The sequence below is a fragment of the Delphinus delphis genome, chromosome 19, assembly GCF_949987515.2.
Source record: "Delphinus delphis chromosome 19, mDelDel1.2, whole genome shotgun sequence".
NCBI classification, from domain to species: Eukaryota; Metazoa; Chordata; class Mammalia; order Artiodactyla; family Delphinidae; genus Delphinus; species Delphinus delphis.
Window position 1 is genome coordinate 1,645,805 of NC_082701.1, and position 24,957 is coordinate 1,670,761.

The window sequence follows — 24,957 nt, forward strand, 5'->3', positions numbered from 1 at the left end:
ATTGACATGTATGCACTGCTATAATATATTTAAAATAGATAACCAACAAGGACCTACTGTAGAGCACAGGGAACTCAGCTCAGTATTCTGTAATAACCCAAATGGGAAAAGAATTTGAAAAGGAATAGATACGTGTATAGGTGTAACTGAATCACTCTGCTCTACACCTGAAACGAACACAGCATTGTTAATCAACTACACTCCAATATAAAATAAAAATTAAAAAAAGAAAGTGCATTAGACAGGCCCCATGATACAGTCGTCAGCGTTGTAGTGAGTTGAAGATACGAAGTCTAAGTATAAGGATTATAAGATGCTCTGAGAAAGAGAAACTGCATGAAAAACTGAAATCTTAGTGGAAATAAATAGAAGACTGGTTGAGGCAAGACTTTCTTAATAAATCTTGAATGTCGTGTTGAAATGTAATTTCATGATGCGATAAAATCTGAAGTGAGAAGCAATATCAGACTGTAATAAAATAGTATTATTTCAGATGGGTAATTCACCAGTGCATGGGAAATCACTCCATGGGGAAGACTCTAACATATGCTTTTTCCCACTAATGTTATTTTAGATTTCTTTAGCATTGACATGTTAGTTGAATCATTTTTATTGATCCAGGAGGCAACTGTTTGAAAAGTAAAATAAAATAAATAATGGTCATTTAATTAAACATTTAAGTGCCTCAATCACTTGAGTCTAAGCCTCTGTGCAGAATTTCTGTGAGTTCTAGAGCAGGAAGTGTTAATTAAGCTGTCTAATGGAGCAGATGAGGACAGTTAGGTACCTGGGAGCCAGTCCTGATTGCTGCTTGCAAGGTTTGTGAACTTAAAACAGACACGTTAACCCAGTCTCTTAGAGCACCCACTTAATCATTTTTATGGAAATGATAATACCTATGTATTTATTATAAGGATTCCAAATAAATCTGTGAAACTGCCTGTAAAATTTTGAAGCATATGGAATACACACACAAGTGCGCACACAATGGTTTTCTAAAATGTAGAATTGAGATGCAAGTGGTTTGCCTTATGCATAACATTTTACTTAACAGCATCCACTTTATTACATACGTTCAATCGTAATCATACAGAGCTGGGAAAATTTTTTTCCTTTTGACTTATGAAATTAGTAGATGGCATATACCGACATTCAAGTCATCTCGTACTGAACGGACAATGAAGACAAACAAAAACCACTTTATTTAATCTCCTGCTAATGAAAATAATGTACTTTCTGATTTCTTTGATCACATTGCTTTAGTTACGTTTCTGCCTCCTCATTGGCTGCTTTGCTTTGGAACTGCATAGAATAAAATTAAGGTCATAAATGCAGTTCCGTATCCATAGCAACATCTATTTCTGTTTCAACACGTTGCAGGTATTTCTTTTCATCCTAATGCTTTCTTAGGGTTTGCTGGTCTCTTTGGGGATAAATGTCTCAATAAATGGCCTGAGAGTAAATCGAGTATTTTCAGTATTCTAGAAGACACAGCGGAAGGAGACCAGAAACCTAGGTAGCCCGGTATTAACATGGACTGTTAAATTGCTGGTAGGGTCAGAAACTCAAGTAGATCAGTTTTAGGAGAATGAACTCAGATCAAGAGGTCAGGAAAAGGTCTTCCAAAGTCCAGGTAGTTAAAACAAGAGATAAAAAGGATGTAATCACTTAAAGGCAAGAATCTAATCAAGACGGCAGGTTTGGGGAGTGAGTAGTAACTGTAATTTTGAAACATGCATGAAATCAGGAATCCAAATCTCAGATTATGAAGCAAATAAATATCCGAGATAAAGGGTAACACGGAGGATTAGTCAGGCAGCTGCGCCTGACAGGCCACAACCAAGGTCGGTGGCTGTGAGCCTGGCTGGGAGGCGAGCTGTGTTCTGGCACGTGTCCTGTAGGTGAGCGCTTGCTTAACAGGGGCTGGCAGGTGAGTGGACGGGGCAAGTGTGAGCTTGTGCCTGAGGTGGAATCTGGGAGACAAGGTAGGAAGGTTTGCTGAACCGTTCAGGTTAACAAAAAGGAAAATAATCTCGGAAATCATCTGTTTTATAAGCTGTCAGGTGGCTTTGTTCTCTGCGCTGAGTACATAGTCAGCTACCAAGAGTTTAACAGGCCTTGGGAGCTTGGATACTGACTAGTGGAAGTTAGAGATGGTCACACGGACGTTTTCATTGCAGAGTGGTTTTGGAAGAGCTCTGCATCAAATTGAGTAGAACATTTTTCTTAACAAAACCATCAGTTTTAAAATCCATTGGATGTTGATTAGCGTTTACTGGAAAAAACTCAATTCACATGTTTATCAAAAAATGTTAAGCGAATTGAAACATTTATTTTTTGTTGACGTTCATCTCTAAATTTACTCATAGCACTTTTTCCTTTGGGTTTTGAAAAACTATTGGTATCCATGATCTTGACCGTAGGTAGCCTTTGTTCCTCAGTTTGTTTTTAAAAGCGTTACAATGAGGATCAGTGTGCCTGAGGCTGTGTTTGTATGTCTAAGACATATAACTTTACTGAGATCTCATAACTGTCTAGTTTTACCAGATGCAAGAATATAATGTTGAAAAGAGTTTAACATTGTATTTAGTAAGATAGTAAGATCTATCTATCAATTCATTGAAAGCCTTTATTTTTATATTATATCATTGTTACGAATCCTGTTTCTAATGTCGGTATGCCAGTTATGATAGAACTATGTATACCTTTTGAATATACACTTGAATATATTTAAGAACAACCTTTTTTATACTTTTATTGAGTCTCAGCTAAAAATAAACTACAAAAATGTTTGAAAGTAATTTTAAACTGAAAAGCCTAAATTATGAAAAAAATTAACAATGATATTCTTTGCCTCTACTTATGTTTATAAGCAGAGGCAAAGAATATCACCTTGGATTTAGTTAGTGCATTTTTCCCTAGTTATTTGCATTGGCTTTACCCATACAATTTCCTTTTATATTAAGTGATTTCATTTATGAATAGAGAAGTAAAAGCAGCAAGTAGCAGGTCATGCACAAAAGTACAAATTATTATAGTAAATTAAGTTATTTTTCACCATTTCTTGGGGTTGCTGTATGGACATCAGAATTATCCAGGATGCTTTCCTGAGTGGGATGGATTAATAGTGAGGTAATCTCCCTCTCTCTTCTGACCCTCTACCCTACACCTCATACAAGGTATTCTAACACCTAAGAGATCTTGGGAAGGCCCACCTGGCAGTAACTGTACTTCCATCTCAAAGCTGTCTTTTAAGGTCACATTGACATAGGAGGATACTGTGCTACTGTGTGAAGATACTCACTACCGATGCCTTCGTGGCTTTAAAAGGGTACTTACTTTGAGCTTCTTTCAAAATTCCTAGAAGTAGATCTACCAAGAATTACGCTGTTTTCTGCAGTGAGTGAGAGGACAGGAATATTAAGCTAGAAATCCTGGTGTCGACATGGTACTGACTTAAAACCTATCATGTGATTTTGCTGCTTTAGTTTCGGCGTAGATTTAAAGAATTGGTTGTGTGTAGTGCACACAATGCACAAAAGTGCACGTGCCTGGGAGGAAATGCTGTTAGAAACAAGAATAAGAGAGCACGCACCGTGTCCATTCTGACAGCGGCACACCGGCAGGCAGCTTGGACTTTCCCCGGAGGCGGGCAGCCCTTCCTTCCGTTGGCTCATTGTTTAAAGCCAGAGTGTTCTAGGTTTTCTTATATTTAATTAAGCAGCCAAAGCTTCTGAATATCCTGCTTCAGTCAAGTCACCTGGTTGTTAGCACAGCAATTAGTGTTTTCTTAATGGTACTGGTCTAACATTTGGGCTCTTGTGACCCTAATGCATACAGAATGTTTGGATAGAGAGGCTAATAGAGAACCAGGAGAAAACTGGTGCTTTGCCTTCCTGGGAAAGGGAAGTATAGTAAGTGGAGAGAATGCTGAAAATCTGCTTTCCGATTACTTGAATGTCACTCTTTATAGAAGAAGTTTTCTAGTGGAGAAGAACCTACCCTGAATTTTATTTTTCTTCCAAGGCCAAATAGGTTACCTGCTGCTCCTGGAAGCACTCTGTCAAAGGAATAGCTTTAAGGGTTTCTAGATGCTGCAAATAACATGTTCCCAACATGTGGTCCTGTTCGTTAGCCCTGATCCTCTACCAAAGTGAGTTGTGGATAATACGTCCGTGTTTGCTCTTTAATACTTTATGTTGCATTCTCAAGATGAGATTATTAAGAGTGCTGTTTGAAGATAGTGTCTTTGTAGTGTCCTAATTCTCCAGGGGACTGTTCCCACTTTTATAATTCCATGCGAGTCTAGAAAATATATACATATTTATATTTTGTGCTTCTGTTCATTATTAATATATTTAATCTATAAAATAAATGCTCATACACAGTCATTTTAAGTGTAGTAGACATTTCACTTACAAGTTTCCAAAATAGGCCAATGAGAACTTCCTTTTTTCCCGATTAATTGTAACTTAACCTAAAAGCAAATTGCTGTTGGTTTTCACTCACTTTCCTCAAGACCTATTTGCAATTAGATGATTTGGGTGGTTCTTTTAGAATAAAACTATAAATTTCAATATCAGTTATGAATTTTTAGTAGTATCATCATTATTCACAAAAAACAAATGCAGACATAATATTTGCCAGTTCATGTGTCTCATTATATGTTCTGTTTCTCCTTTTGAAGTTTTTTTTCCTCCAGATAGGCATGTAAATTAATGAGTGCTTTTCTTTTGTACTTTCACCCTATTTCTTTTTTTCTTTTTTATTCTCCACCTAGAGTGCTCTCTTCTTTTGAAGGTAAAAAATATATTTTATTTCTTGACGTAAGCCCTTTGTAGTATGTTCCAAAACTGAGTATTAATTGTTCTAAAAAGTTTTAATCAAGTTAAAGTTTTTCTTGCCTTTCCTATATGTTAGGCTCTGTCCTCTCCTTCATCATGTAATTTAGTAGTGTCATTGTGATCAACGATACCACATTATAATTTTTTGTATAGAATGCCTTCCAGAGCTAAGCTATTCATTTGGAATTTGGGGCAGTTTAAACTCCTTTCTCATCTTTACAAGTTGCAGAGGTAATATTTTTCCTGAACTGCAAGGTGGGCAAATGATTATATTTTTAATTACTGGGTCTAATAACTGTAGAACAAGAGTCTAGAAACACAAATGTACCTTAAATATCCTAAACATGCATATTGGATCTTAGAGAAATCTTTGAATAACCATAAGGTAAATCTGCTGACTCTTCTTTCTAAATATCTCTGAGTCACTGAAGGGATTTTTTAAATGTTTTCCATTTGACAGAACATAGACATTATGAGTCAAGAAAGTTCTGTTTGCAGCCTAGATGCAGCAGGTTATAAACAGGAAATATGCTGCCCTAGGAATCTGAAGACCTGGTTTCTTACCCAGACTTTTATGTGACTTTCCCTGCATCTCTTAATGTTTCTCTTTTCTGCTTTTATCAACTACCTGTCTTTCCTATGGCTTATGGGAACACACTTTAAAAGCTTTTTAGCCCTATAAAAACACTAAAAAATATAAACTTTTATTCTAAAACTCAGGAAAAAAATTAACTCACATGTAAAGTAATTTTATAATACTTGGCTTAATTTGAAATCATTAATTTCCAAAATATGTTAAAAGATATATTGAATGTTGTAGGATATAATTATACAGTAAAATAGGCTTTTATTTTAACTCTTTAGATGGATTTCAGGTTTTAAATTATAATCAACATTGGATCTCATGTAAGATATAGTTTTATGCTTGGTATAAGTTTAATGTCTGTAAAATAGATATAGATATTTCTAAAATATTATTTTTTGTTGATCCAACTGCATTTTTCTAATATATCCCACTCTGGACTTTTTTTTTTTTTAACATCTTTATTGGAGTATAATTGCTTTACAGTGTTGTGTTAGTTTCTGCTGTATTGACTTTTTAATATAGATGCTATCCTTCCTTGAAGTCTGAATATCTACTTTCACATCAATTCTATATATTTAATCAGATCCCCCAAATTCACGTTTCATTCAAGGTATTCCTTTTATTCAAAAATAAAATGAGACATTTGGAGTAAAATTAAAGTTCTAGAAGAATAAGATCTGAAGTTGCTTCGAAAATAACTGACATAAGGAGTGATCAATAACCGAGTATAACAGAAAGAATCTATTATCTGTATTTTAATTTTTAAAATACAATATTTAATAATAAAATATATAATACTATAAATTTATAGCAAGTATATTATATATTTAGATTATATATTATAGCTAACAAAAACCTTACTAGTCATCAGGTTGTTTTCCCCACAAAATTATTTTTAAAAACATCCATGGGTTACGTTTTTCCATCGTAAGCTGGCAGCTGCCAACACTGAAAGTTATCTTCCAGTATTTTCTGTTGACAGCGAGCTCAGTGAGGTTTTATAGACATCTAACTGAGGACCAATTTTAAATGTTTACCTAAAGCACATTTAAAGCAGGAAATATATTAATAAATAAAGCTAAGTTATATAATGAACTCCTACTTATTAATAGACTCTAAGGCGAAAGAGCACTTCCATCCTGTTCTCTGTGCTAATTCTAACCTCTGTGACCCGGCAAAGGACGTTCATGCAAGGCCGGTTCTTAGGGTCCTCACCCTTGATGTGGCAGGGCACCTCCAGTGAGTAGGCACTGAGGGGCACGGGCTGTTCTCTTGAAATGCAGCCCTGCTGAGGATTCTGCTTCCTTGATAAGCCCTGTGTATAGATGAGAACACAGCTCTTCAAAAACGGACCCTGAGAATCATGAATAGATACAGACAACCCAGCTCCTTAAAATAGGATGTGATGAGGCAATGGCCGTTGAGATGGATGGGCTCATAGATGGGCAGACAAACCAGTGACTGACACAGCTGACCAGAGAGCTCTGAACTACCCGAGGATCGAACGTCTCGGAAGACCTGAGACCTAAGTCAGCGCGAGAGTCCTCTAGAGATGCTTGCCATTCTGTGAGCACCTCTGCTTCAGATCATACTACGTTCCAACCTCCTGATCCTGACTTCCTACCATTTTGTTTCTCTTTAATCCTCCCTAATCCGTATTGTTTGATCCTACGACTGCCTGAACCATGGTGTTCATTACATACCAGTTGTGCTGGTTCAAAACAGAGCTGATTGGTGTTTAATTATTGTATTTAATTTGTTAGAAACACACTAATCACCTATCATTATTTTTGATACTTTTTTCTTTGGGAGACAAAAGCAATGTTTTCTTACAATGTTAATGTTTTCTTACAAGGTTAAACTGCCTTTTATGCTAAGGTTCCTCTGAGAGTTGTTTACAACAAAAAGAGAACATTCTGTTGCACATGATATTTATAAAATAATCTTAGAAGGTTAAAAGACCATAAGTTAAAATAATGTGTTTTCTTTCATCTGTAGGCTTAAATCCAAAGATATATTTATTGTGTCCAGCATAATGAAAATAGAGAAATTATTTTTGATCAATTTTGTATGACTTAAAATAATGTTTAGTGGCCTTAATATTAACCATAAAGTATTAAAATACATTCTAGAACTATTAATATGTTGTTCTAAAAAAAGATATTTTAAATTAACTTTTTTTCATGATAAAAGTAAAGAATAAGGAAACAATGTGGTATTTGAAGACATGATTGAAATTGAGGGTTCCCTATGAAATAGCCCCAACAAAAGGAAAAATTGTAGGATTTAAAAAAATTTTCATAATAAATAGAAAGACTATATTAAAATAAGTGTTGATAAAATTTATTTTAACAACAAGAAGTTTTTCCTTGTTAGAAGCATTCTCCTTGCCACCTGGGCTTAAACCCCTGCAACATCTTTTAAAATTTATTTATTATGTTGTGTTTGATACATACGAAGAATATATGTCATAAATAACACTTCAGTACTAATGCATACAAACAAAATGAACGTCGTGAACCAACCTCCCGTGTTAAGAGTTAGAAAAACATTATTATTCAAACTCTCACCCCTACTGTATTCTTCTTTCCTTCCATACTCTTGGCATCCCTGTCCCTGAGGCAGCCGTTGTTCTTGTGTGTTGATAGTTTCCTAACATTGTTTTCAGTACAGCTTCATCACGTGTATGTTCTCTAAGCAGCATACTCTTTCCTTTTGCTTGTTTTTTAATTTTATAAATATGATTACATATTATAGGTAATCTGTTATTTGCATTTTCACTTACATTCTATTTGTAATATTCACCCATTGTCGTGTGTAGCTCTGGTTTATTCATTTTGCTGGATATAATATCCCATTGTATGACCAGCAGTCAGTTAATTGTGATGGAAACCTGAGCCATCTCTAGTTATGTAGTTTTTAAAAAGCTACGATGTATATTCTTGAACATGTCCCTGGAGTACACATGAAGAGTTTTCTCTATAAAACGTTGGGACATAGCTTATGAAAATGTCCAGCTTTTCTAGGTAAAGCCAGATTAATTTACAGTGGGGTTTACAGCTTTACACTCACATCAGTAGTGTGTAAGAGCACCATCCTTGCCAACATTTGGTACTGTCAGACTTCTACATTTCTGCAGATAGAGTGATCGTAAAATGATGTTGCATTTTCTGAAGAGTGATAAAGTAGGATACTTTTTCATATGTTTACCATTAAAATGTTGCCTCTTATGAAGTTCCTGTTCATGTTGCTTCCTCATTTTTCTGTTGGGTTGTTTATCTTTATTTATTGGTGTGCTTCACAAAATCTGGATACTATTCTTTTGTTAATTACCTATATTGTGAATCTCCCCTTCCAGGTTTTGATTTATCTTTTCATTAGCTTTGTGGTGTCTTTTGATGAATGAAGGTTCTTAATTATATTTTATCTAATTTATCAACCTTTTCAAGTTAGTGCCCTTTGAGTTATGTTTAAGAAATCCTTCCTTACCTTGAAGTAAAAACGCCATGTCCCAGAGAATTCCCTGGTGGTTCAGTGGTTAGGACTCAGCACTCTCACTGCCGTGGCCTGGGTTCGATCCCCGGTCAGGGAACTAAGATCCCGCATAATGTGCGGCCAAAAAAAAAAAAAAAAAAAAGCCATCTCCCGTATTTCAAAAAATTTTGTCTTTCACATTTGGTCTCTAATCCACTAAGCATTATTTTTAAAATGATCCTTTGTTGAGAGGTAATTTCCATTCCATGCAATTCACCCATTTAAAGTGTACAGTTTGGTGAGTTTTAGTCTATTCGCGGAGTTGTGCAGCCATCGCCCATCAATCTTAGAGCATTTTATCACCTCCTCTCAAAACACTGATAGCCGTTAACAGTTACTCTCCGTTTCCCCCAAACATTCCAGCCCCAGGTATCCACTAATCTATTGATAAATCCTCTCTCTGGATTTACCTGTTCTGGCTAGTTCATATGGTGGAATCATGCCACATGTGGTCTTTTGTGACTGGCAATTTTATTCAGTATGTTTTCAAGGTTCATATATGTTGTTGTGTGTTTTAGTTCTCAGTTTCTTTTAATTGTTGAATAATATTCTGTTGTTTGTATAGACTAGACTTTATCTGTCCATTCATCCGTTGATGGACATTTTGGTTGTTTCTGCTTTTTGGCTGTTATGAATGACGCTGCTTTGCACACTCTGTGCACGTTTCTGTGGGGATGTGTTTTGTTTCTCTTGGACACGTAGCTAGGAATGGAGGGGGTTTATTTTCGTCTATTGTGTAAGATGAGGATATGATTTCTTTTTTTCCCATTTGAATCACTTATGATCTCAGCACCGTTTTGAGACTAGTTCATTACTTGCCTACTGAGCTGCAACGCCAGCCCTGCCCCACGGGAGCTCGTTTCTGGGCTCCCCGGTCTCTGTGATAACACGACGCTGTTCATTTCAGTGACATTATTCTAGGTCCTGATATCAGGGTGGAATGCCACAGCACCTGTTCTTCTTTAGGAACAGCATGGTGCTGTGTTCATTCCTGTACATTTTAGATCCCACTTGCCAAGTTTTTGGAAAGCTTTTGTTGAAACTTCAGTTGGATTTGCATTGATTCTGTAGATCACTTCGGGGAGAGCCGATGGAGAGACTTTTCATCACTGCGATGTACCTGTCGGGTATTTAGAGCTTCTTTAATGTCGTTCAAAAAGGGTTATACTTTTTTCTTCAGAGTTTTGCACATCTTTTGGTAGATGTATCTGAGAAACTTATATTTGTTATACGTAGCTATAAACGGTGTTTTATAATTTTTTCGGGTGTATAAAAATTACAAATGAGTTTTAAACATTGGTCTTTGATTCAGATACCTTTGTAAACTCTGTTATTATTTCTAGTAACTTGTGCATTGATTTTACTTTTTCTCAATAGACAATTACAACATCCATGATTAAAGACAGTTTTGTTTTCATATTTTTTTTCTTGTCTTGCACTTATGAATACAAGCAGTGGTAGCAGGCATTCTTTGCTTCTTCCTGGTTTTAAAAGAGCTATTTTGAAACTTCACAATAAAGAATGAATAAAATTTGCTGAGTTTTTGGTAAATACTTTTATCTGGTTAAGAATGGTCTCTTCTATTCCTATTTTACTAAGAGTTTCTATGGTGGAATTTTATCAAATGTTTTTCTGTGTATTGAGATAATAATAAGGCTTTTTCTTTTAATACACAAATGGAATAAATCATATTATAGATTATTGTCTAACATTAAACCAACATTATGTACCATCCAATTTTTTCATGATGTAATGTCCTTGGATTCAATTTGCTAATAATTGTTGAGAGAGATTGACCTGAGATTTTTCTTTTTTGGACGTGTTTTTCATTGATGTTGTGCTAGTCTCATAATTTGAGCTGCTGAATAAACCTCTTTTTTCTATTCTCTGAAAGAATTAGTGTGCGAGTGAGGTATTTGTTTCTTGAATATTTGGTGGAACTGGCCAATAAAGCCATCTGGGCTTGATATTTTATTTCTGGAAAGATTTTTGACTACTATTTAAATTTTTTTAGTGGTTATAGGATGATTCACATTTTGCAGTTCTTTTCTAGTCAGTTTTGGAAAAATTTTATAGTTTAGGAATTTTTCCTTTTCATCTAAATCTGATATTTGTTGGCATTTATAGAATTTTATAAATGTTATACTGCCCTTGCATTCTCTGCAACTTGCTGTTTACATATTTTATTTTTATGCATTACTGGGCTTGATTTGCTAATAATTTATTTGAGATTTTTATGTCTGGTTCATGACTGAGTTGGCCTATAATTTTTATTTCTCTTCCTATTCCTGTCATCCTTTGGTATCAATATTATGACTTCTGAAATAGTTTCAGTGTATATTTCTCATTTTCTATTCTCTGGAAAAGTTTGTAAAAGATTAGAATGATCTATCTCCTGGGTTATTTTTCTAGAACGCACCTACAAAATTATCTGAGCTTAGTGTTTTCTTAGTGTGAGAGATTCTTAACTGTTCTTTCAATTTTTTTAATTGGATTGTTTTAGTTGATTGTTTCTTCATTCTTTATTTTCCTAGGAATCTGTTTCACCTAGGATCTCCAGTTATTGGCATAATATTGTTATGGTATCACCTTATTATCTTTTTGATCCGTGATGGATCCCGTACTATGTTGTTCTTAAATTTTAATATTAGTTATTATCTCTTTTTTCTAGATAATATTGCCATACTTTATTTTTATCTCTCATATTTGTTTATTTGTGCCTTCTTTCCTGTTTCCTTCATCAGTCTTACCGGAAATAGTTCTATCTTGCTAATTCCTTAAATTGGCTGCCTATTTCACTAATAATTCGCCTTTTAAAAATGAGTAGCACGTTAAGGCCACCTATTTCCTTCACTTTAGTTTCATCCTTCAGGATTTGATAAGGCATATTTTCATTATCAATCATTTCTCAGAATTTAAATGTTATGAATTAATTTGATTAGGAAATGTGTTAACACCAATCAGAATTTAAAAGTCATAAAAATAGAGTGAAATATCTCCCATGCGCCCCTGTCAGCACTAACCCCCTCATTCCCAATTAAAACAGCACAAATATAAAAAGTGTGTGTGTCTTCTTCCAGAGATTATTTCTAAGTACATTTAATTTTTATCTTAACTTCATTTTGAAGCATGAGTTATTTAAGGTGTATATTTTAAATTTCGAAGTATATGGGATGTTATTTTGGTTTTGTTGTTGCTATTTTTGTCATGGTTCTTAATTTAGTTGCAATCTTGTTAAAGAATATCTTTGATACCACCAATTTCTTGCAACATGTTGACACCTGAATTTGGCATGTGTTTGTGTGTGTGTATGATGAACTCTTTTACTGGAATGGTGGATTTGACCATTTTCCCCTATAGTTCTGTTAAATTTGTTGTATATATTTTAAGGTTGTTTTATCACATGTGTACAAACTTAGATGTGTCTCTCTGGTGAATGACATTAAAAAATAATTTAGTGATACTCTATTTTGAGACTACCTTTCATTAATAATTTACTGGTGTAACTTTCTTCATCTCTTTGGTTTCAATTTCATGTCTTCATTGTTCTCATAAAAAACATAGATGAATTTTATGTTAAAAAATTTAAACTATTACACTCTTTTAATTAGTAATTTTGGTCCATTTACATGTATTGTGATTTTTGATATACCATCTTGCTTTTTTCATCTTTCCTACTTTCTTCTATGCTTCTTTTTGCCCCAGTTTTTAAAATAGACTATTTTAAAAACAGTTTTATATTTATGGAGAAAATGAGAGGATAAGGTATAGAGAACTCCCGTTTATCCCACACCCAGTTTCCCCTTATTAACATCTTACATTAGGACGGTACGCTGCTTACAACTTTGCCGCATCATTAACTAAAATCCATACCTTATTCAGATTTCCTTAGCTTTTACCTAATGCATTTTGTCTGTTCCAAGATTCCACCCAGAACATCAAATTAATTTTAGTTATCATATCTCCCTAGTCGCCTCTTCACTGTGATTGTCAGATTTCCCTTATTTTTGATGATCTTCTGATGATCAGAATTTGTAAAATGCCCTTCTATAGTAACGTGGAATTCTTTTGCAAGGAAGATATGTCTCTTTTCCCTTATTATTAATGAAATCATTATATCAGTATGTACTCATAGATATTTATTTCACCTTGGGACAGAATCCGATGCTAGTTTCTCACATTGTTCCGGCTTTGGGCTTTGGGCTCCGTCAGTGTGCACTTCTAGGACAGCAGGGTGTTCCAGGCTCAGCTCAGGTATTTTCTGCCCATTTGCCCAAGGACCACTGATTCCTTTCACTGGAGGATGGTATGAGAAACCAAAATCTGGGACTTGGTGTGCTTATTGCTACTGGGGTGTCACCTACTGAGTGTCATCTGTTTTTTACCCACTTTGTCTGCTTTTAAGTTTCTCACTTTGTCTTTCATGTTCTGCCATTTCATTACCCAGTATCTAAATGTGGATTTCTTTTCTTTCCTTCTTTCCTGTTCTTTTTTCATTTTCTATTTTTCCGTCTTGCTTGATATTTATCCTGCTCACTATTTCTGTGGAGTCTTGCTTTTCCTCAGTTCTGGCAGGTTCTCGGTCATCGTCTTTTCATGTCTGCCCTGTCTTCCCTTCCCTCTCCTCTCCTGCTGGAGCTCTAGGCATATGTCAGCCTTACTTTCTATTCTGTAGCTTTAAACATCTCACTATTGTTTTTCTGATACTATTGTGCTGTATTGTGGGTAGTTTATTAAGGTCTCCTGTTTCACTGCTTCTCACTTCTGCTCTGTTCAAGCTGCCTTCACTCATCCATTCTATCTCTTATACAAAATTTTTATTTGGTTCTTTCTCAAAGCTTGGAATTTTTGTTTAATCTCTTCTGGTTTACTCATTTTGTGACTCTGTCCTTGGTTTCTTTAAACACTTAACACATGTTTATTTTATATTATTTTTCTGATAATTCCCATACCTGACGGACTTGCTTGTGGGAATGTTTCTGCTGACTCTTACCAATGGTGTTTTTTGGAGGAACTTAGTAATTTTTTATTAGGAGCTCATATTTGGTTTATCTTAATTTGTGGAAACCTGGAGACATTAAAATGAAGAAGCTTTTCCCCAGAGGGAACTTGTTTTAGCTTCAGGTGGAAGCTGATAGCACTACAGACCTGAAGCCACTTGTATCCTGCTCCAGGCTCCCCACCTTGGTCGGTGGTGTCATGTTCAGCTCACACATCGCTTTCCCTTGAAGCAGCAAAGTAGACGAGGACATTGTCCCTCAAAGATACCTGGCCTTTGATTGTGCTTACTGCTTATTACCCTGTTTCTGGCACGTGCAGTTTTACATGTATGTGGTTTTTGTTGTTTTGTTTTTCCCTTTGAATGTTTCTCTTACTTCCAGTGAGCAAAGAAAGAAGCATTGAGTTTTATACAGGATCTAGATGCTTCATCTCATGAGGGTGTATCTAGTCTGGCAAACTGCTTGAAACAAACATCCTCAGTCACCAGCATGCCTCACTCCTCCTTCCTTCAACATGCACTTAGCTGCTTATTTCTCTGAATTCTGCCTCTAAGACTGCATTCCCGTCTGTTCCGCTTTTTCCCCACTGCTGGCCTTCTTGCCTGAGTGTGCCGAGTCATTGTGTAAACTGCCTCCGGGTTCATCTTTCCTGGTACAAATGCAGTGGCATCGCTTGGCTCCCTGGCCCCCATTCCCTCTCCAGCAGCCAAGTTAAATCTCGTCGCTGCTTCTTCAGTTCCTGAAATCCAACCCATGTAGCTTAACGTTTGAAATCCTTCAATAACCTCACCAAGTTTCTCTTTTCTGAGTTTCCCTTCTTCCTCTTTAATGCTCTGTTTTTCTTCTTACATGTGGCTCATTCTTTCTGCCTGAAATGTCCTGTATCTATCGCTGTCCCCAGATGGTGCTAATTTCTCTCTTAAGGTCCATCTCAGATGCATTCAGTTTTATTCAGTCTTCCAGAATCCTTCCAAGCTCAAAGTAACTCCTCCCTCTTTTGACCTCTTATGGCCCTTTGTCTTCATGCCTTGTGTGTGTGTGTGTGTGTGTGTGTGTGTGTGTGTGTGTGTGTGTGTACATGTATGTGTAGCTTATGTATTATAGTCTAAAGTATTTTAGGGAAGATTTGTTTTGGAAGTCATTTATCACAGTGGCTTTCACATCATAGATCTTAATAAATAGTGAATTATACATAACTATAAATGAAAGAGAGGCACAAACAAAATATTTCAGCTTGTGGTGATGATTACCCATAAACTTTCTATGAATGTACAAAGGTGACCTCGTATATCAATAAGTTGTTAATGTGTCTTTATTCCCAAAGTGCCTGTAGAATGATTTTTCAATTTTGAAAATAATCTAAATGATTATTTCTTAACCATGAACATGTCCTCAACTTAAATACATTTTGCTTTCATAAAGTACATTTAAAGTTTTTGTTTGGGATGATAATCCTGGCATCCATAATCCTTTATAAGACGTTTCAACCTCTTCTTTTCTAGGACTTGTCAGATTCAGGGTGGCTTAAAGAATCATTAACTTTCTAAGGAAACTGGTTTATATTGTTGGGGGGGGGTTTGTAATAAATTTTTTAATCATGTTAAAATACACATAATGTAAAATTTGCCATCTTAACCATTTTCAAGTGTACAGGTCAGTGATACTAAACACGTGCACCTTGTTGTGCAGCCACCACCACCATCCATCACATAACTCTCTTCATCTTATAAAACTGAAACTCACGGCTTCCCTGGTGGCGCAGTGGTTGAGAGTCCGCCTGCCAATGCAGGGGACACGGGTTCGTGCCCCGGTCCGGGAGGATCCCACATGCCCCGGAGCGGCTGGGCCCGTGAGCCATGGCCGCTGAGCCTGCGTGTCCGGAGCCTGTGCTCCGCAACGGGAGAGGCCCCAACAGTGAGAGGCCCGTGTACCGCAAAAAAACAAAACAAAACAAAAACTGAAACTCTGTACCCATTAAACAATAACTCTCTTTTCTTCCCACCCCCCAGCCCCTGACAATCACCGTATACTTTCTATCTGTATGATTTTGACTAAGTACCTCATACAAGGGGAATCATACAGCATTTGTCTTTTGGTGACTTGCTTATTTTACTTAGCATAATGTCTTCAAGATTCATATATATTGTAGCATATTGCAGGATTTCCTTCCTTTTTAAGGTTGAATAATATCCCACGTTTTGCTTGTCCATTTATCCGTCAATGGACTTTTGGCTTGCTTCCACGTTTTCTGGTCTATATGTTTTTAAACTGCTAATTGAGAGTCAGCTTGACTAAAAGTTGTCCTGACGGTGTGTCTCTTAGAGACACAAGCTTTATTAGATTTTGAATTTTGGGAATAAATCTGCTCTTTCATATCAGTCACGTAGATGCAGTTTTATAGCTTTACTATTTAGAATATCGAAGAAATGACACATCTATTCCAAGTCCATCTTGGCAGTCTCATCACTCTAGCTATCAGCACATGCTAATGACTAAAATATTAAATACCTAAGGGAAGCCTTTGGCATCAGGTTTTTTCATTTAATGTTTATTTTTCCATAATTAGTTGATACATTTTTCAGCATAATTTTTCTATTTGAAAATCACCATTGGATTGAAGCCAGTTCATATCAGTGTTGCCAGCAATTTAAAATGTCTTCCTCTAAGTTACCATTACATACCTAGTCAACTGATAAAAATACACAGAATGGTGAAGTGCAGCCCTGGAAGGGTGTGGAGGAACAAGTACACATATACGTGTTGTTCACATTGGAAGTGGGTTCAGTGTTTTTGCAGAGCAATTTGGAAAAAAAGTTAAAAAGTTATTCTTAGAGTTTCTCCAAATAATTTTAGAGGACTGCTGTGAGCCTAAAAGCCTAATATTGTAGGCTTTTATAACCTAAAAGCAAAATATTGTAATTCATTCCCTGATGTCGCCTATGTAATAATAATTGGAAATAAGGCAGATATTCAAGAATAATATGATTAAGTAAATTATGATACACTGTAATGATGAAACACCAAACAGCCACTAAAAATACCAAATACACTCATAAATGAGACTAAAGATAAAAAATTAGATGTGGGGAAAGGTAGAACGGTATCTACTCAGTGATTATACCATTAAAAATATTTTTATGTACATTGACAAACATTGAAATTCAGTTTGCAGTGGTGTCAGTGCCTGTGGAAAACTAACTTTTTTTGTTCTTTTTATTTTTTGTAAAGATTTAATAACCTTGTGGCTTTTGGATGTTAACTTTGTATTAATCACAGTGAAGGTTAACGATTAGAAGTGCACAGTAAGAATAAGTGAATAAAATACATACTATACCGCTTATGAATATCCTTCTTCATGGGAAATTCTTGCTACTTTGACACAGTGTAGTATGTGATAAAAAGCAAAGGTTTTCAAATCAGATTGAACTTGGACAAAGTCTTTCCGCGTCTCTTTTTCTCAGACCCCATGACGTAGTTTGTCCGGGATGCTACAACAAGACACCGCACACTGGGTGGCTTATAGAAAACAGACATTTGTCACAGCTCTGGGTGCTGGAAGTCGAGGTCAAAGCAGCAGCGTGGTCGCGTTCTGAGGGACATCCTCCTGGTTTGCAGCAGTGCCTTCTCGCTGTGTGCTCACGGTGGAGGGCAAGGGAGCTCTCGGGGGTCTCTTTTATAAAGGCCCTAGTTCCATTTCATAAGGGCATTAATCACCTCCTAGGGGCCTCACCTCCTAGAACCATCAGCCTGGGCATTAGATTCTCAGCTTGTGAATTCTGTGGGGACACTGGCATTCAGAGCGTAGTACTCTGTTACCCCCATGCCGTCACTTCCTCTGTCCTCCACAGATCTCAACTTCTCTCTCATAGTTCCTGTGTCATGACCTTTTCCTGGTGCCTCTGGGAGAGTTCTTCCATCTGATCATATGTACAGTATACAGTTCTCTTCTCTGGCTGTAGCTGACCTTTTCTTTCTCCCATCATTTCCACTTCTTCATTCTTTTCTGACTTCTTATTCCTGCTTCGTGTCTCTAATTTCTTTGCTTACCCTTTTCAGTATATTTTTATGCATATATACTCACATATATATATTTATTTTGCTTTTAAAAAATACTTATCCACCTGTTGCAGTTATACTGCTGCAGATAACATATGCCATTCGTTGTTGTTGCTTCTCGATAGTAGCTTTGCTCCTCAGGGATCCTGAATTTGGCCAGTGAGCTTGTATTCCCCAGGGACTATCAGATAGTCTAGACGGTCACTTCTCCTGAAAGAGCAAAAGGCCAGGCTTCAGCTCCCGACCTGCTGGATGAGCTCCTAGAAGGAGGAGAAAGAGGTTAAGGACCCTCAGCCAGAGCACCTCATTGGTGCACCTCCCCACTCACAACTCCTCCACCGGGAAAATCTGCTGCCCAGGAGCTCACCTTAACCTCCTGGACAAGATGGCAGTAGGAGGACGCAGTTTTCTAAGGTCGAATGTCATTAGTTCTGGAAGCTGGAGGGGACAGTGCAGAGCGTGAGTGCCCAAGAAGCTCCGTGAGTGAGCACCTGCTTTCTCCAGCTCCTCTCACCCAGCAAGGCACCTGCTTGCCTTGACAAGACTCAGCGCAACACCATGTTGGGTTCTTGTTTCCAGCACGGCAGTGGGACAGATGAGATTGTCCCAGGGCTAAGCAGGGGGAGGCGGGAGCAGAGAGCAAAGCTTGCTTCCCATCCCGCTTCTTTCAGCTTACGGGTTCCGGGTTTTCCTCCCGGACTGCAACCCCTTCCCCTCCACAGACGCGTGGTCTGCAGTTCAGGACAGGCTTTGTCCTCCCCAGGAGCTCCTTGGAGTTTGTTTTTCTGTTGTTTTTATTGTTGTGGTGGTTGTTATTATTAATATCTCAGATTCATGCCTCCTGTGGTTTCTCCATGGGTGATTCTGGGAAACAGAGTCAGCAGCCCATCCTATTCTGCCGTATCGATATCACTGAGTGTTTTTTAAAAGATTATTTTTTGTCCCCTAAAAACATAACTGTTGTCACTACCTAAGCCTATCTGCTCTTAGAAGATTTCTCTTCTGTTTCAGAACGTGAGTAAATTGACCGTCTCTTCTCTTATTATGCCCAAATATTGTGTTCAAAGGGGAGGAGTCTTAAAACAAGGAGTAGAAAGCAAGAGACTTTGTTTTCAGGATAGTTGGTTTAGAGCTGTGTACCAATATCCAGGTATCAATACATCCATGAAACAGGGGAGCAAATGCACTTAAAAAGCCTTTTATATAAAGTCCTCTTACACTCTTCCCAGGGATCATCTATTTCAAATCAGCTTTTTAAGGATAGAAATGGAGCACCTGTCACCTCCAGCTCCCAGTCTCAGCTTCGTTGTCATTCAGCCATTTCTCCTTCTCCAGCGTAAATGTGTTTGACCAGCCATCTGTCGTTCCTGTCTCTTGTGATCTAGTGTCGAGAGGGGGCAGGGCCAGTAGCTGAAATAGTATGAACTAACCCCAGTCCAAGGTGAAGGAAACTTTGGATTTTGACAGTGTCCATCATATTGGCTTATTTAGCCTCTGTCACCTTCAGTGAAGTAATCGGCGTCAGGTGCCAGGTGCAGTCAGTACTCAGAGTGCTGTTTAGCTTTGAGTAAGGCTAGCAGTTATTACTTAGCTCACAGAAATGGTTAGCGTTCAAAATAAGTGAGTGCAGGATGTTTATGGAAAATGGGGTAATCTCATGTTGTAGGTATTTTGACTTTTAAAGCAACTTCTCAGTATTTGCCTCTGTATCCTGTTGCATCATCCCGATGTAACTTTTGTCCTTACTGTCACTTTCGGGTCTTCTAGTTCCCGGTCAAGGAATTGTTGGTTCATACAGTGCTTGTTGAAGTCCGTAGTACCTAAAACAGTTATCACTGTGTTTCAGAAAATGCTGCATTCTTAGCTAATGCAGAGACAATAATAATAATAATAACAACAACAGCAAGTCCCCTTAGCCTGAACTAACTGTTCATCTGATAGCATGGCATGCTAGGTTCCCTGATCTACTTTCCCTCTGAAAACAACTAAAAAGGCTAGATACAATTTTTTTTTTTTAAAGAACATCTTTTTGAGTGTATTCACAAGCTGTTAAGTTAGGTAGGATACTCAGATATCAACATCTAAATGAAAACAGAAACCCAGAGGTGTAAGCAGAGCACTGAGGCAGCTCTCACCTTGAGGACCTTTTCTAAAACTGAGTGAACTTGAACTTCAGTTTGGGGCCTCTTTTTGGGCACAGGGGAAAAACAAAGTCCAGGGTTTGCTTAAGGTAGAGGATCTAGGCTACTACTGTGCATGAAGCTGGGACACCAAGGGCCACACCCACCATGTGCAAGTGAACTAGAAACAGCCTTAACGGTGAGCGGGCTGCCCCTGAGAATTCATAACCGTAAGCCAGTGCTCGTGGATGTGTGATGCCTGAATTCGCACTGTCACCGTGTCCTGGAAAACGAGTCTGAGAACTCACTCTAAAGTCGTCCAGACATGCTGACATCTCCAGGGCCCTGTCAGAGTCACATGATTGCCAGAGAACCACTTTCAATTCCAACAGATACGAACTTGCACTTAAAAAGAACAACAATGCAAAACGGTAGGAGAAAAAACAAAGTACCATGAACCAGGGTCTTAAAAGATTTTGAACAGCAGAACGAGACCTGCAAAGGCTTGAGATGCTGGAATTATCAGCCACAGAATAGAAAATAGTCATAGTTAGTATATGGTGTAAACTTAAAGATTTTAAAGGAATTGAAAATACTAAAATGGCAAGGGCGTTTAAAAATTACCATGCATGTTTGTAAAAGAATAAACTCCTAAAAATAAAACAACTGAAATTCAGAATCTGAATGGATTTGAGAGCAGATTACACACAGAAAATGTCTAGAACATAGGCGAGAGGAAAAGATGAAAAATATGAAAGAGAGGTTAGATGAAATGAAAGAATGGGAAGATCTATGTACATCATGTGAGTTCATAAAGAGTGGAGATAGAACGGAACAGAGACATTAAATTAATAGGTTACGCCTGAGAGTCTTGCAGTCGTTATAAATAACAGATCCAGGGAGGAGCATGTCCCAATCAGAATAAATAAAAACATATCTACACTTAGAGAAATTAAAAAATTGAAGAATACAAAACACAAAGAGAAGATCTTAAAAGCAGCCAGAGAGACAAAAAAAATTACCTTCCAGTGAATAGCAGCTGACTTTTCAACAACACCCCTAAAAATATTTTCAGATTAGTGAAAACTGAGAGTGCTTTCCACTAAACTTCTTTAAAGAACTTAAAGGATGCGCTTGGGGCTAAAGGAAAATGCTTGTATGGAAGGTCAGAGTTGCAAGAAGGAATGAGGAGACAAGACGGGGAAATATATGGATATATCTAAGCAGCTACTGAATAATTAGCAATTTTGAGTTGATAAAAACGAAATAAACTGAAAATAACAACTCTAGCATATAAATATGGGAGACTGCTACAGGACTTAAAATGTCCTAAGTTTCTTTTGTTGTTTAAGAGCATATAAAAAATAATTAACTTTAAAATTTGATAAGTGAAACATGGGTGTTGAGGCCTCTTGCTGTGAGCACTAAAGAAAATACAGTGTGTCACTTCCAAACCAGAGAGGAGAAGAGAGTTGAAGGAGGAAAACATTTATTCATTCAGAATAAAAGAAGGAAAAGGGAGGAGAAAAGCAAAACATGCAGAGCATAGGGCAAACAGCACAAAATAAGAGACAAAATAAAGGCAAATATGTTAGCATGTACAAACTAATGGACTACATTGGAATAAATGCCCCATTTATTTATTTTTTTAAATCTTAATTGGAGTATAATTGCTTTACAATGGTGTGTTAGTTTCTGCTGTATAACAAAGTGAATCAGCTATACATATACATATATCCCCATATCCCCTCCATCTTGCGTCTCCCTCCCACCCTCCCTATCCCACCCCTCTAGGTGGTCACAAAGCACCGAGCTGATCTCCCTGTGCTATGCGGCTGCTTCCCACTAGCTAACTATTTTACACTTAATAGTGTATATATGTCAGTGCTACTCTCTCACTTCGTCCCAGCTTACCTTTCCCTCGCTGTGTCCTCACATCCATTCTCTACGTCTGCGTCTTTATTCCTGTCCTTCCCCTAGGTTCTTCAGAACCTTTTTTTTTTTTTTTAGCTTCCATATATATGTGTTAGCATACGGTATTTGTTTTTCTCTTTCTGACTTACTTCACTCTCTATGACAGACCCTAGGTCCATCCGCCTCACTACAGATAACTCAATTTTGTTTCTTTTTATGGCTGAGTAATATTCCATTGTATATACGTGCCACATCTTTATCCATTCATCTGTTGATGGACACCTAGGTTGCTTCCATGTCCTGGCTATTGTAAATAGAGCTGCAATGAACATTGTGGTACATGACTCTTTTTGAATTATGGTTTTCTCAGGGTATATATGCCCAGTAGTGGGATTGCTGGGTCGGATGGTAGTTCTACTTTTAGTTTTTTAAGGAGCCTCCATACTGTTCTCCATAGTGGCTGTATCACAGTGCAAGAGGTTTCCCTTTACTCCACACCCTCTCCAGCATTTATTCTCTGCATATTTTTTTGATGATGGCCATTCTGACTGGTGTAAGGTGATACCTCATTGTAGTTTTGATTTGCATTTCTCTAATGATTAGTGATGTTGAGCGTCCTTTCATGTGTTTGTTGGCAGTCTGTGTATCTTCTTTGGAGAAATGTCTATTTAGGTCTTCTGCCCATTTGGGGATTGGGTTGTTTGTTTTTTTGATATTGAGCTGCATGAGCTGCTTGTAAATTTTGGAGATTAATCCCTTGTCAGTTGCTTCGTTTGCAAATATTTTCTCCCATTTTGAGGGTTGTCTTTTCGTCTTGTTTATGGTTTCCTCTGCTGTGCAAAACCTTTTACGTTGCATTAAGTCCCACTTGTTTATTTTTGTTTTTATTTCTTTTTCTCCAGGAGGTGGGTCAAAAAGGACCTTGCTGTGATTTATGTCACAGAGTGGTCTGCCTATGTTTTCTTCTGAAGAGTTTGATGGTGTCTGGCCTTACATTTAGGTCTTTAATTAATCCATTTTGAGTTTATTTTTGTGTATGGTGTTAGGGAGTGTTCTAATTTCATTCTTTTACATGTAGCTGTCCAGTTTTCCCAGCACCACTTACTGAAGAGGCTGTCTTTTCTCCACTGTATATTCTTGCCTCCTTTATCAAAGATAAGGTGACCATACGTGCGTGGGTTTATCTCTGGGCTTTCTATCCTGTTCCATTGATCTGTATTTCTGTTTTTGTGCCAGTACCATACTGTCTTGATTACTGTAGCTTTGTAGTATAGTCTGAAGTCAGGGAGTCTGATTCCTCCAGCTCCATTTTTCTTTCTCAAGATTGCTTTGGCTATTTGGAGTCTTTTGTGTTTCCATACGAATTGTGGAATTTTTTGTTCTAATTCTGTGAAAAATGCCATTGGTAGTTTGTTAGGGGTTGCACTGAATCTGTAGATTGCTTTGGACAGTATAGTCATTTTCACAGTGTTGATTCTTCGAATCCAAGAACATGATATATCTCTCCATCTGTTTGTATCATCTTTAATTTCTTTCATCAGTGTCTTATAGTTTTCTGCATACAGGTCTTTTGTCTTCTTACGTAGGTTTATTCCTAGGTATTTTATTCTTTTTGTTGCAATGGTAAATGAGAGTGTTTCCTTAATTTCGCTTTCAGATTTTTCATCATTAGTGTATAGGAATGCAAGAGATTTCTGTGTAAATGCCCCCTTTAAAAGACAAACTTCGATGAGATTTTTAAAAGAAGTTTCCAAAATATATGCTATTTATAAGATATATAGCTAAAACTTGAGGGTACAAAAAGGTTTAAAAGCGTGGATAAAAATATACCACACAGGCTTCCCTGGTGGTGCAGTGGCTGAGAGTCCACCTGCCGATGCAGGGGACACGGGTTCGTGCCCCGGTCCGGGAAGATCCCACATGCCGCGGAGCGGCTGGGCCCATGAGCCATGGCTGCTGAACCTGCGCGTCCGGAGCCTGTGCTCCGCAACGGGAGAGGCCACAACGGTGAGAGGCCCACGTACTGCAAAAAAAAAAAAAAAAAATTGTACAACTGGCCATCAAGCAATCTCAAAAATTTTCTGGCCATCAAGCAATCTCAAAAATTTTCAAAGAAGTAATGTAGTATAGAGTACATTCTCTGGCCACAATGCACTTAGAAGTGAATAACAAAAAGACAGTCATTAAACTTCACATCCTAAATTGGTTGTTGTCCCCCTAAAATTTCATATCCACCCAGAAGCTGGGAGTGTGACCCTGTTTGGAAATAGGGTCTTTGCAGATGTAATCAAGTTAAATGAGGTCATGCTCGATTAGGAGGAGCCCTAAGTCCAAGGTGACCATTGTCCTTATAAGAAGAGGGAAATTTGGACACAGAGATACAGACACACAAGCACAGCCACGAGGAGATGGGGGCAGAGGCTGGAGCGACGCATCGAGAAGGCAAGGATGGCACGCAGCCACCGAAAGCTGGGGGAGACTCTGCCTCAGAGCCTCCAGAAGGAGCCTGCCCTGCCAGCACCTTGCTTTCAGACTTGCAGCCTCTAGAACTCTGAGAGAATAAACGTCGTCTTAAGCCACCCAGCTTTTCGTACTTTGTTGGGACGGCTCTAGGAAACTAGTATACCCCATAGGTTTGGGAATTAAGAAACATACTTCTAAGTAGATCATAAGTCAAAGAAAAAAATAAAAATGGAAGTTCAAAATGTTTTGAATTAAATGGTAATCAAAATGTCGTGTATCTATACCTAAGAGATTAAACTTAAGCAATGGTAGAGCGGTATTTATAGTCTTAAGTTTATATAAATCAGGAAAGAAGAAAGGATAAAAATAAATGAGTTAAATATCCAAGATAAGAAGTTACAAGAATAAAAAACCCAAGAATGTAGAATGAGGGACATAAC

General features: G+C 37.5%; 1 protein-coding gene and 1 non-coding gene across 11 annotated transcripts in view; both read left to right on the forward strand.

Moving 5' to 3' along the window:
- The window catches only part of CEP112 (centrosomal protein 112), a 418,686-nt gene that overhangs the window by 236,882 nt on the left and 156,847 nt on the right, over positions 1-24,957 (forward strand). The window lies entirely within an intron of this gene.
- TRNAE-CUC (transfer RNA glutamic acid (anticodon CUC)) lies at positions 8,951-9,022 on the forward strand. Its single transcript has one exon. It is a non-coding gene; the product is annotated as a tRNA-Glu (tRNA).